Below are 17,815 nucleotides of genomic sequence, written 5' to 3'. Positions count from 1 at the left end.
CATGCAATCATTAAGGGGGAAGTAGACAGAATCCAATTTATTTCTCTGCTAATATTTTCTGTGCGAGACAGTATCCTAAAAAAAACTAGTGGCAAGTTACTTCAAATAAACTGTGTAAAGGTGTTATTTCAGAATACCTGCAGATTAGATTATTGTCAGTAACATATTGAATAAGTTGTAATTTTTGGAAAGTTGAAATATGGAGTCCAGCTGAGAGACCATTGTAGAATACGAATCTAGAGGTGATAATAGGGTTTTAATGATGACGGAGGTGGAGGTTGAGCAATGTTGCACAGGAAGAAAAAAGCAATCTTGGTGACTGAACAGATAGAGGAGACAGCTCAAGGTTGAGTAATCTGCTTAAACTTTTGACATTTTGAATTAGCCTGAAATAACAGTCAGGAAAGTTTATGAAGTCAAGGCCATAGGCACATCAAGAATTTCCAGCACATTGCCCAGTATCTAATTCCTTCCCTATTCCATCCCAATGTCTGCCGATCATATTTAAGTCATTAAACTGAACTGCATCCCCAAACCACCACACCATGAAGAACATCTTTTTGGTAATTATGTTATATGTCTTGTCGTCAATAATAATAAAATGCCAAGCTTATTTTGGTAGTGAATACATTTTTACAAATCACATTAAGCACTCAAAAATTTAAAATGTTAGCACTAAATGTTAAGTCCAGTAGTAATTCTAATTTTTATGAGAAGCATAAATAGTTACTTAATCCTATAATACAGGAGAACCTTGGCAGTACATGCTCCACATCATATTTTCTCATCCGTTATTAAACTTTTAACCTAGTCAGCAAAGCCTTGCTTATCTTGCATGACATATTACATTTCTGGCAGTTAATCAGTTGCAAAACATGCAAGAAATTCTCAAAATTGATAGTAAGTTCAGGCGCAATACAATATACAGTTCTTCTTCTTCATTCATTGGAACCGACAGAGGTTTTCTCTGATGTCTCATTATCACATATGATCTTCAATATTCCTGCTTCCCCTGTTATAAAGGACAAAGTAACTGTCATAAAAACAAAATACTGCAGATGCTGGAAATCTGAAATAAAAACAGAAAATGTTTGAAAAATACAGCAGGCCTGGTAGCATCTGTGGAGAAGGAAACAGTTAATGTTTCAAGTCTGTATGACTGCTAAAGTAATTGTCATGTTAAGGAAGGCTGGTTATGTTTCAGAATGTTTCATTCCCCTGACTTTTCCCCTTCCTTTTCAGAAGGTATATAGTTCCACAAGTGATAGCAGCTGCCTGGTTTCTCCATTCAGCTAGCCATTATTCATTTGTGATCCCTATCCAGACCATTTTCCTTCTGCCCATACCTGCTGCACAATTTTCAAGGTTCAAGATATCAAATAGAACGTGTTCTGGAGTAATTACGAATAAATTGAATTGGTGCCCATTGCTACTGACTACAAATACATCTTGCATAAGGTAATTCCCTGAACATCTATATATAAACTTTCTAACCATCCAAAATGCTAGCTTGCTTGCATTGTGCATTTAGTCCATGCAATTTAGATGGAAATTAGGGTATTCAGTTTTTAATGCAAAGGCATCTCTTTAGAGATCTGACAAGCAAGACTTGAAACCATCCAGTAACATGGGTGGATAGCTGGAAATGATTAATAAGAAGGTCACCAAAGGACAGTCACCTTAAACAGATGTCTCGGGAAGGGCAAAGTCCCAGTCTTTCCACAAAAAGTAATTTTTCCTCCAGTTGAGTGTGTGCTAGGAGACAATGAAGATTCAGTTTGAAGTGGGTGTTACAATCACGCAGACAAGGACACAAAGTTCAGCACTTCGTAGTTTAAAAAGAACACACAGTTTTGAACTCTCATTGTCATGTTTCTATGAGGAAGTTGCTGTACTGGAAATGTATTGGCTGAGGAAAGAGTTGTACACTGGCAATGAGAATGAAATGCCTCAAAGAGAAAAGTGATGTACTTGACCAGACTAAGGTAAAAGGAGAAGAGAGCAAAACAATTAATTCATCAAGCACCCAACTCAAAGTCTGAGGGAAAGCTCTTCACAACCAGGCTGGAGGATTGTAACATGGTGCAGCTCAGGAGCTTGAGACAATAACTACTGAACTGTGTAGAAGTTGTTTTTAGTACCATTGATGTGTACGATAAGAGAATATTTTTAACTGGTGAATTTCCTTTAACAATAAGTTCTCAGAATAAATTTTGACTTCATTATTACTCATACTTGATTTTCATTTTTCAATATATATTTTAAATTTGCAAACATGCAATTGAATAGAGAATAGTACAATTGTATAGTACATCAATTGCTTCATCTATATGCATTATATATGGCACAGTCTGGCTAGGTTAGTCTTTGGGTGGTTCATAATTGGCCTGGTTGTTTTATGTTATCAATTCCTGAGTTTAGATAGAGGATTGGAAGGGTATGGCGGGGGCTGTTATGTTTTAGGGACAATGGGCAGAATCATCCCCGATTTGCACAAAGTGCAGCAGCGGGCAGGAAAAACGCTTTACCCGCCGGCCACAATGGCAGCTTTTCACGCTGCATCATCCCAAACCCACCGCAATAATTAAGCACTCCCGCGATACATGCCGTTTCCATGGCAGGCGGCTCCGATTCACCTGCCATGCCATCACCTCGCCGCTTCATCACGCCAGGCACCACAGTTAAAGTACAGCCACATTCAGTGCTTCCAGCCCACGGCAAAGAAGACATGGCCCCAAAAGGCAAAAAAACTGTAGCCCTCGAGTGGCTTTTGGGTGGTGTGGAGGCCCCGCTCTGATGTCCTCTACCCCAGCTCTGGCCGCAGGAGGGGCAGCTACACTACCACTCTGGCTTGGTTGGCGATGGCAGTGGTGATCAGTGCCAATGCTGCATAGAAGAGGTTGGCCATACAATGCAGATAGAGGATGAATGATCTCATCCATGCTGCCAGGATATGGCAACCATCTCATCGCTCTAAACTCACACACTCAAGACCATCACACATTCAATGGCATCTCACTCACTGCCAGCTCAAGGGACATCACCATCCATTCTCACACACATACCCTCACATATCCATCTAGCCTCATCTCCTCTGGAGGCTGCCTCCTCAGCCCTCATCATCTTGAGGCCACTTGCACAGATTAGCATGTGCCCCCAAACACACCCTGGGATACCCTCCATTCCCCAGTGCAGCTTTCGTCCTGCAGCCTCTTCCCTTGCCCGAGGTCACTTCTCCCCCTTCCCCAGGAAGTCCTGGCCCTGCAGCCACTGAAAAGCCACCCACATTTTGCTGATCGGGTAAGTAGAGACTGGCCCATAAATCTCCCTAAAAGTGACGTGGTGCTGTCTGTGAAGCCTGGCACTGATGATTGCGAGTGCTGCCCGAAACAAAGCAGGCAAACAAATGTTCAAGTCCCGAGTGAAGTGTGGCCCGCTGAGTGCACGCATATATATGCTGTGAAACACGTCGGCATGTTTTCCTGCCAATGTGGGCGGATGATCCAGCAGGGAGTGGGGATGGGTCCAGCGGGCTGGCCTTCTAATGATATGCTGATGTATTGCAACAAAGTTCCCGACTTCTGATAGCGGGGATTGTGGCTCGCCATTAACACGCTGAGTGAACAATTGCAAACTGGTTTCATGACATCGTGAAACCAATTTTTGGACTTCTCACCATATTGTCCGCTGACACCACCAAACATGCCCGACGCCAATGAACATGGAAAATTGTACAACATTCCCCTCTTTCACCACCATACTCCTGACAATACAGCCTTCCTAATGATCGGCAAATAATTCTATTCCTTCTTGCTATAATGCTATGCTTGTGTAATAAAGTTGCTGGTATGGATATATGTTGTTTCCAACAGGTTAGGAATGGTAGCCAGACTGAGACACTTTTCCTGCGTCAGCACCAGTGGGCGTGTTATATTTTGCTGGTGAGGCAATTGTTCACAGAAGCTTAACCTCCGTGATTGTGTGGGGGCTTTTTGCTGATGTTGTGGGTGTACAATCCTGGTAGTTATGCTGGGGTCATGCCCACTGTGGAACTCTGCTGCTGACCCCATCAAAGGTTTGCAGGGTCTTCAGGAATGGAACTTTAGTGATTTGTTGACACATCTGTAACAGGGCCTCCTCCCTGCTTCCCCCATCAAGAAGTTTCTTGACACAGCCAACTGACCCAATGACTGTCTAGATCTGCCCCTGCGCCACCACCTCCCCCCCACTCCCCCCCAACCCCACCCCCCCCCATCCAACTCCCACCTCCCAAAAAAATTTGAGGGCACCCAACAGGTCTCTTTACTGGGTTTCTTTCAGCTTTGGCTAACTCCGGGCCTTGAAAAGGGCATGCAGAAGTTGCAGCGGGAGTGAATCAGAAGAACTAATTGATGATTGATAACGTTAAGTATTTGTGGTCAATTTCTCTTTAGATTAATAGTCCAACCAGTGGCTCTGCAAAGGCAAATGTAAAATTAAATTTCACATAAAACTGTTAGGCTGGAGGACAATAAGTATTGTGCCCAAACTTTCTTTATCTCGTGCACACATTTAATGCAATGGCAAGATCAAGGCTTGGAACCACTGCTAGATATGCAAATTCTAGTGCAATCTGTATTCAAATCTCTATGCACAAGAAAAAGGAATGCAAATAGTTGCCCATGAAGAGACTATGCAAGTTATCTGTACATATTTCTGTGAGGCGAGAAACCGCTATTTATGTTAGGGCTGCCAATTGAGATTAAGGGTAGAATTTTCCGCTCGGCATGTGGCTGAGCGCCCGACAGCCTCGAGCATGCAATAGCGAGGGTGAGCGTCCAGACATCATCGCACACTTGCGCAATATTTCGGTCAGCGGGTGCTCGCGAGAGTCGGCAGCATGCCCGCCGACAACTAGGAGGCCTATTAAGGCCATTAAAGTAGCAATTGACAGTGATTTTTCGCTGCCCGTCCTACGGGTGGGTTTGGCGGGCAGGCGAATCTGCCATGCGGACTTTGTCCTTTTAATGAAGCCTCATCCAAGGGGCGGGGTGAGGTTTCCTCTATTAATTTTTTAAAAAATAAAAATGTTTGGACAGAATTTTCATCATCTATATTTTCATGTAAGCGATTCTGATGTGTGGACATTTTTTTTCTGCCATTCAAATCTTTATTGATTGGTTTTAAATTCTTCAGCTCCCCTGAGGCAACTCTCTGCCTTTAGGGAGCTTCCATTGCACTTATAAGGCTTTGCTGCAAATGAGCTGGTTGGGAACTGAACGGTAGCCACTAGCAGTGGCACTTCAATCTTGAAGTCACTTCTACCTGGTACATATTATGGTTGCCCCGTGCCCACGCTGACTTCAGAGCTCGCCCTGTTCCCGCCCCCACTCTGGCAGCATTGAGCCTTTCAATGTGCATTTCATGCCAGCTGGCCGTTAATTGGCCACCCAGCGTGAATTCACGGTTGGGTGCCAATCGCGGTCGGCAGTCCATTCCCTGGCCACTCCTGGGCCTGCCAACCCAAAAATTCTACCCTAAGTGTACTCTTGGAGGTTTCATCACATGATGTGTCCCCACCTTCCAGCCATTAATAGGCCAACACATCCATCCATGTGACGCGTTGCCTTTCTACGCCAACTAGAAAGCAAATAGGATCATTACCTAATTGGATGATGCTCGACTGTCAACCAAGGAGCCTTTTCCACCCCCCCCACCATGTTCAATATTTTTATATCTGTGTTCAAAGAAAATAAGAAAAAGCTATCTTTATTAATGTTCCAATGATTTTTATCCAGGGTTGCACACAGCAGTATCATGGAGATTGATCTCCAATTCCTGGAGACTCCAGGCCAATCCTGGAGATTTGGCAACCTTAATATGAACCAGGTAGAAGTGACTTTAAGGTTGAAGTGCCAGTGCCAATGGCTACTGATCAGTTCCTAACCAGCTCATTTGCAGCAAAGCCTTAGAAGTGCTGATGTTGTACAATCAGTACTTGAGCAATGTGGCTTTTGCAGCATATGTTAGCAGCTGGCGTTATAGACATTTCTGGACTGCAAAATTCTGAAAGAAAAAAATTAGGAAGCATTTGCTGTCAGACCATATGACTTTCCCTGCTGAACAGGCCTTGTTTCAAATGATTTGAGAGGAGTCTCAAACCCCTCTTATAGGGAATGCCTAATCTCACTTCATCCTTTGCATGTGGGAAGCCTTTGTCCTTTTCACAAAGAGCTAATTTGATAGCTTGGCTACAAGATCAAGCTTTATGAAGGCAGGCAGGTCAGCAATGGGGCATGAGGAATCTATGAGTTATTAATATATGAATTGCACACAATGCAGCTTGTCCTATGATCTCTCAGATGGTCAACCGTCTGATCAGATCATTGAAGCATCAATGTTTCAGATAGTAAAAAAAAAATTACTGCAAATGCTGGATATCTGAAATTAAAAACAGAAAATGCTGGAAACACAATGCAGGTCCATCAGGGTAAGAATCTGTTTCCATTTAGTGACTCTTCAAAATTGGATCTCTTTTGATGCTCTGTATTCTACCCAAAGCATTAACCTTTCATCTCCTGTTGGTTAGTCTAAATGGGAAACAACACTTTTAATTCTGCAAATTAGTACAGAGAGACTAGTTTGGGCCTTCTCATGTACTGTAGGCTAAAACTCATTTAATGTATTATGGAATTGAATTTCTGTGCGGTTTTTCTGTTTGACTGACGTCGGCACAAGATCTGAAGAAACCTTGGGGAACACCACATAACTACATTTGTGTTTTCTTGTCATTTGGATCTTTAAACAGCATTCCCCATTTCAGAGCCTACTAAGGTGACCTGCTACTGCCACTCAAATGTGTGAGAGAATGTCTGCTAACTGTAGTGTTCTGTGTTTGTTTGTGTGAGTCTGTTAATTGATCCATGCTCACTGTGCTTGATTGGTTAAGCCTGGGTGTGGACTCAAGAGAAAAGTAAATAAACTGTAGAAAGAGCTGAATCTGTAGTTGTAAGTATGGAGTGGATGGTTTAAACCTTTGTAAATAAAACCTGTTACACACATAGAAACTAGTGCCATCTCTGTATAGATCTGAGGTATATGATATACAACACAAACGTTTTTACCTATTTTGAGGGTGGAAGGAAGCTTTGAGTCATTTCCACTGCAACAACAGCCTGCATTTACATAACACTTTGAACAGAGTAAAATGTTTTAAGCACTTTACAGGAGTTTTATCAACCAAAATTTGACACTAAGCCAGATAAGGCACAATATTAAGATGCATGACCAAATGTTTAGTTAAAGAGGTAGGTTTAGGGAATGTCTTAAAGAAGGAGAAAAGCGTAGAGATGCAGAGTGGTGTAAGGAGGGGATACCAAAATTTGCAGCCTTGGCAACTGAAGTCACAATTGTAAAGGGTTAACATCAGAAGTGCCTGATGTTAAGTGACTATGATGTAATAACACATGACTGAGTAGCAGAGGTCTGGAGGAAGGAGAAGTCCAACCTCATGCAGAGTTCCTGAGATGTTCATAGAGCTGTAAATAAATAATAATGGTTTCTACAAACTACAGTCTTGAGCAGCTTACTTAGAGAAAATAGACATACCCCGAATACAAGATGATACAACAGCAACCACCAAATGTGCGGCAAAGAAAATCAAGGATGTGCAAGAGGCCAGATTTAGAGGGGCTCAAGAGATCTTGAGGGGGGGGGAGGGGTTGTATGCCTGGAGAAGGTTACAGAGATAGGGAGGGTGACGCCATAGAGGGATTTAAAAACAAAAAGGAGAAATGGGATTTTTAAAAAGTCAAGGCATTGCCAGGCCAGGGGGCAATGTAATTCAGCGAGCACAGGCGTGACAGGTAAGTGGGACTTGATGTCCTGTTAGGACACAGCCACAGAGTTTTGGATGATCTTAAGTTTGTGAGAAGGTTGGGAGGCTGGCCACAAAAGTATTACAGTGGTTGATTCTATAGGTAACAAAGGGGATGAGGGTTTCAGCAGCAAATAAGCTCAGACAGAGACTGAGGCAAGGTTGGTATGAAAGTGGGTGGTTTTGGTGATGGAGATGATGAGATCAGAAGCTCAGTTCAGGGTCAAATAGGAAACAAAGAATCTGGTTAATCCTCAGGTGGTGGCTAGAGGAAGGATGGAGCTAATCGCTAGAGATTGAGGTCCAGTCAGGAACATTTATTGAGGTCTTTGAGTTTGTGGTGGGAAACGAAGGCAGTGGCTTCAGTTTTCCTGATCGATAAGTGGAGGAAATTTCTGCTCATGCAGTGGAGGATGTCACAAGCAGCATGACAATTCAGAGACATTGCAAGGATCAATAAAGATGGAGATGAGGTGAAGATGGGTTGTATCAGAGCAGATATAGAACCTTCCATTGTGTTTTTGGATGGTGTTGCCGAGTGGCGGCATGCAGCTGAGAAATAGAAGAGGGCCAAGGATAGATCCTTGGACAGATAAAGTTCTATATTGGTGAGATTGCACATGGAGCTTTTACCAGAAATCCAAACACTCAAAATTGTAATCAGTAGCAGTGTGTTATGAATTTAATACAGCAGAGTCATTCTCAAAGACCTCAATAAATGTTCCTGACTGGACATCATAATCCACAACTGCAAAAGTAGCTCGTGGATTAAATAGGGGCTAAGGAGAAGTTTTAAATACATTTTCAAAAATGCTACAAATGTGTTTTCCTGATCTTGATTCCCCAGACTACAGTTCCAGTTTAGGGCTAGACCCAATGAAAAGAGAAACTACAAATGCTCAAGATGTGAAATAAAAATAGATAGTGATGGATCTACACATCAGGTCCATCAGTACATGAGAGAGAAAAGATAGGTTAATGCTTGGGTGGAGATCTTTGTGACTTAGATTTCAAACTAGAACTCCACATAGTCAGTCAGGCCAAATTCGACAATTACATTTCTAAATATTTCATACCTAATATTTTCTACAAATTAATAGGACATTAAAAACCTCAAATATTTATGAGGCAGTTCTGGCTCTGTGTTTACAGTTTACTGAAACATCTCTAATTGTTTCTGCAGCGGCATAGCAGCTTTTCAATAAGGTGTTAATTATCGATTGCAATAACATTGCAATATTAAAAGGCTTTTTAAGCATTGCTGCCGATTGTAAATTTGTTAAATTTGGTGTAAAAATTGAAAATTTTACAGGTTTATTGGACTTGATTTTAACTCTGTGAAAGGGGGTGGATTTTAAAATCTCACCCATTATGTTTTGTTCACTATAATGTAAAAGTGGCAATAAATATCCAAAGTCAGGCCCTGATTTGACTCAAGTGGAAAGCCTTGGTAACTCCCTGGACTGGTTAGCCTGTGCTAATTGATTGTATCATTGAGTGCAGTGTCAAATCATGTTTCAGAGGTGCTCAGAGGTTGCTTTGGATCTTCTGAGCTTCTGTTAAACTCATGTAGATCTCACTTAATGAAATCTGCATTGATCTAGACCTCGAACATAATGAGATTTTCCGTGCCCGCTGGCATTGGGTGTGTTCAGTGTTGTGAGCGGACAAGATGGCGCGATTGGTTTCATGATGGTGTGAAACCAGTTTGTAATCTTCCGCTTAGCCCGCCGATGGTGGGTCCAAATTTCCACCATCAGATGTCAGGAATCTCACTGTAAAACATCTGCATATCAATATAAGGCCAGCCCGCCACCCCCCCCAACCCTGCTTAGATCGTCCGCCCCTCTCCCTCCCCCACAACCCACTGACATGTTTCGCTACAACATTTATAAGGCGCGCACTTGGCGGGTGGCACTTCCCTCGGAACTTCAAGGCTTGTTTGCCTACTTAGCTTTAGTCAGCACTTGCAGTCATCTGCGCCAGGCTTCACTTTTAGGGGGGCTCATGGCCAGGTCCCTACCCACCAGCTCAGTCACATATGGATGGCTTTTCAATGGCTGCTGGGCTAGGACTTGCTTGGGGATGGGGGAAAGTGGTCTCAGGTGAGGGAAGAGGCTGCAGGGCGAGGGCTGTACTGCAGAAGGAGGGTATCCCGGTGTGTTGAGGGGGCACACATGTTGATGTGTGCAAGTGGCCTCAAGATGGTGGGGGCTGAGGAGGCAGTCTCCAGAGGAGATGAGGCCAGATGGACATTTGAGGGTATGTGTGTGAGAGAGTGAGTGGCGATGTCCCTTGAGCTGGCAGTGAGTGAGATACCAATGAATGTGTGATGGGCTTGAGTGTGTGAGTTTAAAGTGATGAGATGGCTGCCATACCCTGGCTACATGGATGAGATCATTCATCCTCATTGGATGGCCAACCTCTTCTGTGCAGAATTGGCACTGATCATCACTGCAACACCTACCAATCAGGGCTGGTAATGTTGTTGCTCCTCTGGCAGGCAGACCAGGGATAGAGGACATCACAGGGGGCCCCCTCAGCATCCAAAAGGCGCTCAAGGACTGCAGCCTTCTTGCTTTTGGGGCCATGTCTTCTTTTCTGCAGTCCTGGGCTGGAAGCATTGAGTGCGGCTGTACTTTAAATGTGGTGCCTGACGTGATAAAGCTGCGAGGTGATGGTGTGGCAGGCGAATCGGAGCCGCCTGCCATCGAAACAGGGTATATCCCAGGAATGCATAATTAATGCAGTGGGTTTGGGACGATACAGCGTGAAAAGCCACCATTGCGGCTGGTGGGTAAAATGTTGTTTTTTCCACCCGCTACCGCACTTAGTGCAAATTTGGGCCGACTTTGCCCAATCAACTTTCCAAAGTGTTTCATGGAAATAAACTTAAAAGTTGAGCAGTAGGAGGAGACAAATGAGAGGTGACCAAAGGCATGGTCCAAAGGTTAGCTTTCAGTGGGCTTTTGGAGGTAGGGAAAGAATTAGGTAAGAATAGCGCTTAAGGAAGATTTCTCTAAGCCTATGGCCAAATTGGCTGAAGAAGCTATTACTGCTATTGGAATGGAATGAGGGTTTTCTACAAAGGAAGTTATAATCATAAGAGAGAAGACAGCCTTCTGAGAAGTAGGGGTGAAGGAGGTTGCAGAGGTTGGCGGGTTGAGATCATCAAGGGAAATGTTAATGATTCTAAGGAATTAGAATTTAATTTGTTGGGCAATGCACAACCAATGCAAAGCAACAAGGACATAGGTGATACAGGAACCGGAATAATTGTGGGATAGGAAGCAGATGGTAAAGTTTTTAAGAAAAACCTGGGAGAAGTCTTCACAATAGTTTGGAAATGGCATTAGGAGTTCAACTCAGGATCAAACAGGTCACGACAGGAGCACATTGGTGGGCTCAGCATGAATGAACAGGTAAGGGAGGGCTGGAATCTGGGGCTGGAGTGCAGGGTCATTGTCAGGTGCTGAACAAGATTGCTTTGATCTTACAGGTGTTAAGTCGGTAGTAGTTCCAGCTATTGCACTTGATGCTGAGCAAGCAGGAAGTCAGCACACTTATAGAATGAAGGCTGCTAGTGGAACATCACATGTCATGATGCATGTTGAAGTTGATCCCCTGCCTACCAAGAATACTAACAACAGGCAGCAATTGGTTGAGAAATAGGGAGGGGCTCAGATTAGAACCTTTAAGCATTCCCAAGATAGCTGAATGGGGGTCAGAATTAGAGGAATACATTGCAGGAGATGTGCTGGCTATGATGGGAAAGATAAGAGAAGAACCCAATAAGAGCATGCCATTGTAGCAGATTGTGCAGGGAAGATGATGGATTAGTCATCTATGTCACACCTCATGGAACAGTTCAGGAGAACAAAGATAGCTTCAGTCACTTGGTTGCAGTCTCAATGAAAGGTCCATGCTGCCATTTTACAATGTTTGACAATGTTGTTTATTATGCTGCATCATTCTATGACTATGATTTAACCAGCGGGAGCATGGGGTAAGCAGAACTCTCAATTTGCTGGGAGAATTCAAATCAGAGTCAGGGAGGAGGCGAGAGTGGAAAATAAGGTTTCAGACTGATGGCTGAAGTATAAAAACTCCCTATACTCCAGGAGCTAATTTGGCACTGGCTCTTGCTTTGAGAGCAGCACATGTTATGTTGTTGGCTTAACACCACCCTGTACATGAAAAAAGGCAGACTTCCAAATGGATTAGGCATTCAGAGCATTAGGAAACCAGTGAATTTTTAAAATGGGTAGTTAGCTGATTGTTCTGCCCACTGTTTACTAACAGTAAAAATGTAAATGTGGGCCATTTTGCACGAGCTGCCATTTTACTGATGATCTTGAGGAAATTTCATGGGCAGGGATTTTACATCCTGCAGGCAGGCGCATGCCTGACTCGATCGGACATAAAATAGCGCCTGATGACCTCGGGCGAGCGCCCTGACATCATCGTGCACTCGCGCGATATTTCGGTCGGCGGGTGCACGCACAAGTCGGCAGCACGCCCGCTGACAATTAAGAGGCCTATTAAGACCCTTAATTAAGTAATTGAAAGCAATTTTTGCTGCCTGTCCAACCTTATTGTTGGCGAGCGGGCGGGCAAATCGGCCAGGCGGCCTTTGGATGTTTTATGAAACCTCATCCACGGGCGGGACAAGGTTTCCAACATAAATAAAAAAAATGTAAAAATTTTTAGACATAGTTTTTATTATTTTTCTGCTGTTGTTATTGAGTTCTATGTCGGGACATGTTTTTAACATTTTTAAAGTCTTTCTTTCTGATTGTACAATTCTTTAGCTGCCTGCCTTCGGGGAGTTTTCAGTGCGCAGACTTCTGCGCTCGCGCTCCTCCCACCCCTTCCCCAGGAGCGCTGAGCTGACCGTTAATTGGCCGGCCAGTCGGGGCCCGATCACAGGCAGCGGACCGTTTTGTGGCTCCTCCCAGGCCCAACGACTGGAAAATCCTGCCCCGTGTTTTCTTGCCAAAATTTGAACTTCACTCAAGTGAGTGACTTCAAATCAGAGTTGAACGACTATATAGTATTAATGCGACATACCATTAATATCTATAAGTTCTAGAAAGTTCTTGCATTTATGCAACACCTTACCATATCTCTCAGAATCATCCTAAAGTACTTCACTTAAAATGAATAACTTTGAAGCGCAGTTGTTGCTGCTTTGTAAGCAAACACCTTCAAATGTTCCATAAATTTTGTCATTTTGCAACTTGGTAAATCCCGACAGGGTCAGTCAGCCTGCAAGCTGGATTTGTAAACTTTCAAGAGCCATTGAGTGCAAACTGTTTCAACCTTTAATAAAACTAAATAGTTATATGAAATAAAAACATGAACTGTTAGAGATACTCAGCAGGTTTGGAGGCACTTGTGAAGAGACCAATGGAGTTAACAGGTTGAATTTTGACAGGCCTATGGAGATGGGCTTCCTGCTACCACAGAGTATCACCAGAGGTGGGAATCTTAGAGGCACAACCACCCACTGGGTGGCCAATTATAGCAATTAAGCATTCAGGGCCACCTCCTGCCCCTGCTGACATTTTACCAGCATTGGGAAGGGCTGAAATCCTGTGAGGAGACTGCCAGGTAAGCCCTGGAGCCCTCTCAGTGGGTTCCCAGTGTCTGCTCCCAGAAAGGTCTCTTGGTGGCAATGGCCACCCCTGTGGCCATTGGACAACACCTCCCTGCCCCTCCCCACAACACCCCCCCCACCACACCGCCACCCCCCCCCCCCCCCCCCCCCCCACCACCGCCCCTCCATCACGGAGACCTGTCTGCCTAGCCCCAGCACCAAACTTACCTCCTCATCAAGGGTATCTTGGCATGGAGTCACCCTCTCCTCAGCATCTACCTCAGCATTGCCACCTCTAAGGATGGTGCTGCCTCGATTATCAAGCTGATTGGGCTAGCAGCTCTGGGAAGCGGGTTGTCATCCTCAATTGGTGGTCCTGCCAGCGGCCAATTACGAGGCCAAATTCCCTCTACAAGGTCCCATCGCCCACTGGCGAGGGATCAGGTCCTGCTTTTGGCCCCTGGTGACAAATTTCAGCCCAATGTTTCAGGTCAGTGATCTTTCATCAGAATCAGGTCAGATTGTCATTTCATGAAGAATTATGAGAATCCCAACACATTGTACCATCAGAACACACATGTCACATCGACTAGTCTCTTAACATAAGGGGGTGAAACTATCAAAACTTCTAAATTTTTAAAATGAAAATAGCAACCTTAAAAATACAAAGATGAAATTTAATCTGCACGTTCGCATAAAAATAAAGCTAAATGTATGGTATAAAGTATTTGCTAACCTTGTGAGTTCTATTCTGTTTCAGATTGTTATCTTGAGTCTCCATTACAAATGACATAACAGAGAGGTGTCAGTCTCTAAATATATAGAGCAATCCCTCCTTAATTTTGGTCATATTGCTATGACATCACTTTTGGCTAAGAATCCTGGGTAATTAAATTCACACAAAGTCTCACTTCCTGCTTTAGGTAGGGCAACCTGCAATTAGAGTAGTTTTAACCTGGCTGTCAGAGAAGGGAAGGAATAGTCAGAAATCATATGGAGGATAAGTTATCCTGGCCCATGATGGCAGGCTTGGGGGAAATTTTCCCCCTATTGGGGGGAGAGGAGGGGGAGTTGTGCGGGGAAGGGCAGGAGTGAGTATGAACTCAATCGGTGCCCCCAATTGGGTGCGTACCGCCATTTTAATCAGCCCGCCCCAGCATGACGCACACCCAGAAGTGCTGTGCGGATGAGGGGGAATTCCCCGAAAGGTTCCCCCTCAGGCACGCAAAAGAGCACAGAGATCCCCCCGAGGCACGGCGGTGCTTCAGGGAGATTGGTTTCTGTGCTAAAGTTCGAAAAGAAGGTTTGTAACACTTTTAAAACATGTCCCCTCATGTGACACTGTCACATGAGCTGGGACATGTCAAAGAATAAAAGTATAATTTTTAGTTACATTTTGAAACACTTTGTGAAACCTCATCCCGCTCGTGGATGGGGTTTCATGAAAAACGCAAAGGCTGTCTGGATTCTTTGCCTGCCCGCCAACCTTAAGGCTGGATGGGCAGCTTTCTTAGCAGCTTTAATGACTTTCTTAAGGGCCTTAATAGGCCTTTGACAGTTCAGCTGGCGTGTAGGCACATCAGCTGTGTGCCCGCCGAACTGACACTAAACGACACACGATGATGTCGGGACGCCCACCCGATGTCACTGCGCGTCATTTTACGCGTTGGCGTGAGGGCCCTGCCCCCGCTCGCCAACGGGAAAATTCTTCCCTTGGAGGTAGGTTGTTGGGAAAATAGCTGGGGGAGCTAAATGGAGGCAAGCCACCAATTTATATACTTTCACCCTAACATGGGCAATTTTACAGCAGTACCAGTGTTTTACCAGGAGTGGAGCACACCCCCCACCCCCCCCATCACCTCCGCACCCCCCACTGCCTCCTGTGCCTGTGGAGGCCACATGGAGCATGTTTGGAGCCATCAGAGTTGGAGGCTCCATGTGCCAAAGAAAGGGCCGCTGGCAGGACAGGTCTCACCCAAGCCCCAAATACTACTGCCTTCTAATTCGAGTGGCCTCCCAGCTTGGCCCCACTGAAACTTGACTTTAAATTTTGCCTGAGGGCGTCTCCATGCCGAGTAAATAATTGTAATAAAATGTCTGAAAGCAGGAATTAAAGTTCACAACGACTACAGACCCTTCTTCTCATGGAATATACAGGTGACTGAAAGAATAAGTTTATTTAATGTTCATATTTTATGGATTTGGAAATAAACAGGCAATTAGTGCACATATTAAAAGCATGCACAGAATGTCTCTGAGCTTGCCACCAAAACTGAATGACATGATGCATCTTAGCCACATACCTTTGCACTCTTCATTCCTTCAGAAGATTTTTTTGCACCTACCAACCCATTCATGCAAGCCCTGCAACGGTCCCATCTCTGATGTACTAGGAGAGATGGGCCAAACTGTTTAGAAGACAACTGATGTTAAATCACACTACATAATGTTTGTATTCCTCTGTCACCTAATTTATTGAAGTCACCCACCTGGTTACAAGGGTTAGAATAACAGGCAGAGCAGTCACTAACCAGAGGGCCGAAATTTAAAATCAGCATCAAAAGAATCAAGGGGAGCCTTTTTACACAGGGCATTGTTTTATCTCAGAAAGCACTGCCAGAATCAAGAATGGTCATGGAATTCATATCAGGTTTAATGGAGGTGTAACTAAATACTTGGAAAGAAAGATCAAAATGGCAAGAGGATAAGGGTTTCAAGGACCCTGCGGTGCAGTTTTCATGGGCAGAATGGCCTTCTTTGTGCTGTAAAGTTTTATGCTTCTATAAATTTTCAAGCAAGTACATTCTGTTGCTGAAAAGAGAGATATGCTGTCAATGCTTTTCATCTTACACTCATCAGGACAAATGCAAGAATGCCAAATTTCAAATGATCACAACAGGAGAAAAGTGGTGCTGATTGGTTGGCAAGTCAACTTTGATTGGCTGAGGTGAATCATGGAGAAAGCAATAGGAATTATAAACTCTCCATACTGTCAGATAATTCAAAAAAGGCACAAGGTATGAACATATTCCTTTTGTTTGTAAAGACCAGGTCCCTGCATATAAATATATATTGCTTCTAGCATGTGTACTTGAGTCACATTACAAGCTTATCTGATTCTCTTAAATTGGTTGGTAGTGTAGCTATTAACACACAGGATCGTTCAGCAAGTGCTGCTAATCGCAGAATCACATCTAACAGGAGACGTTTTGTTTTTGGGTTTTGCAAGCACAGGCTGGTTGAGTACGGCCTGTACTCTGGCTAATATGAACAACTAGAGAAACATATTGTCTGATTCAATCAGCCAGTCACTGGGACTTATGGGTTACATTGCTGGCATTGCACCAACGCTGGAATTCATACATTTGACAAGGTTTACGGAAAGAGTGTTCTGAACCTCTAAGGAGGTTCTGCAGCACTGTGCCGTTTGGGTGATGACTGTCTCTCTCTGGGCTCTGACAGAGTGCGACTACTGTTACAGATGACTCAAGGGCCAAATCAATTGAGTGAGAAGAATGAGAGACCTTGTGTTCCGGAGGCCAAGTTGGAAAGACTGTGAGATTGCACGTGATGCAACATGGTGGTGTGGGAACTGATACAATGCTTGTAATCTCATGAGATAGTCTTTGCTGTAACTGCTAGTCCACTTGTAAATTTATAGTTAATAGTGACAGTGATTTGCCTGTTAATTCATGTCTTTAATTTAGGCAGATTCTGATTTGTATTAAAACTAAAGCTGCAAGAAGTGGAATCTTCTTGGGAATTTCTTCATCTGGGGGTCATTCAGTAAATTTGGTTATTTTGGGTTACAGTTTCCCCACGAGGATCAGAACAATTAGTTCTAAAACTATTGGGGAGGGGGAAAACATCAGTTTAACTAAGCTGAGCGGTTGAGGGTAATGTGGTAAAACCTCCAGAGGTGCCTTCAACCACAGTTGGCAACTGTACATCCACAACAGTAAGAACCAACGGAGCCATAACTTTAAATCAGCCTGAGAACCACGGGCCTTACAAGCACCATGCTGGAGGGTGGAGACAGACCACACCCAGCCTAGGGTGTGAGTTCCATTCTGGGATTCCACCACTCTGGAATAACCTTCAGAGTGACTGGAAGGCACAGCTTTCTTTAAGCTGATGCTTATGGAGAGCCTTTCTGGGATGCATAATGACTTCTCCCTGTCACTGAGTGTTTCTCCAAAAATATGAAAGAAAATTCTGCCCACACTTTTCTTTTGCTGTAAAGTGCCTGAATACTTTGAACAAAAGGTATAAAAAAATAAGTGAAAACAGAAAATGCTGGAAATATTCAGCGGCCCTGGCAGCAACTGTCCAGAGAGAAATGGTATTAACAGGCTGGGTTT

At 43.9% G+C, this 17,815-nt stretch overlaps 1 long non-coding RNA gene across 1 annotated transcript in view; it reads right to left on the bottom strand.

The window, feature by feature from the left end:
• Positions 1–239: 239 nt before the first annotated feature.
• Positions 240–17,815, bottom strand: part of LOC121269139 — a 31,527-nt gene continuing 13,951 nt past the window's right edge. The window contains exon 2 of the long non-coding RNA XR_005941312.1: positions 240–1,012. This is a non-coding gene — a long non-coding RNA (uncharacterized LOC121269139). The remainder of the gene's footprint in view (positions 1,013–17,815) is intronic.

Source organism: Carcharodon carcharias, chromosome 23, assembly GCF_017639515.1.
Source record: "Carcharodon carcharias isolate sCarCar2 chromosome 23, sCarCar2.pri, whole genome shotgun sequence".
In the NCBI taxonomy this organism is placed as follows: Eukaryota; Metazoa; Chordata; class Chondrichthyes; order Lamniformes; family Lamnidae; genus Carcharodon; species Carcharodon carcharias.
This window is presented reverse-complemented; position numbering and strand designations above follow the sequence as displayed.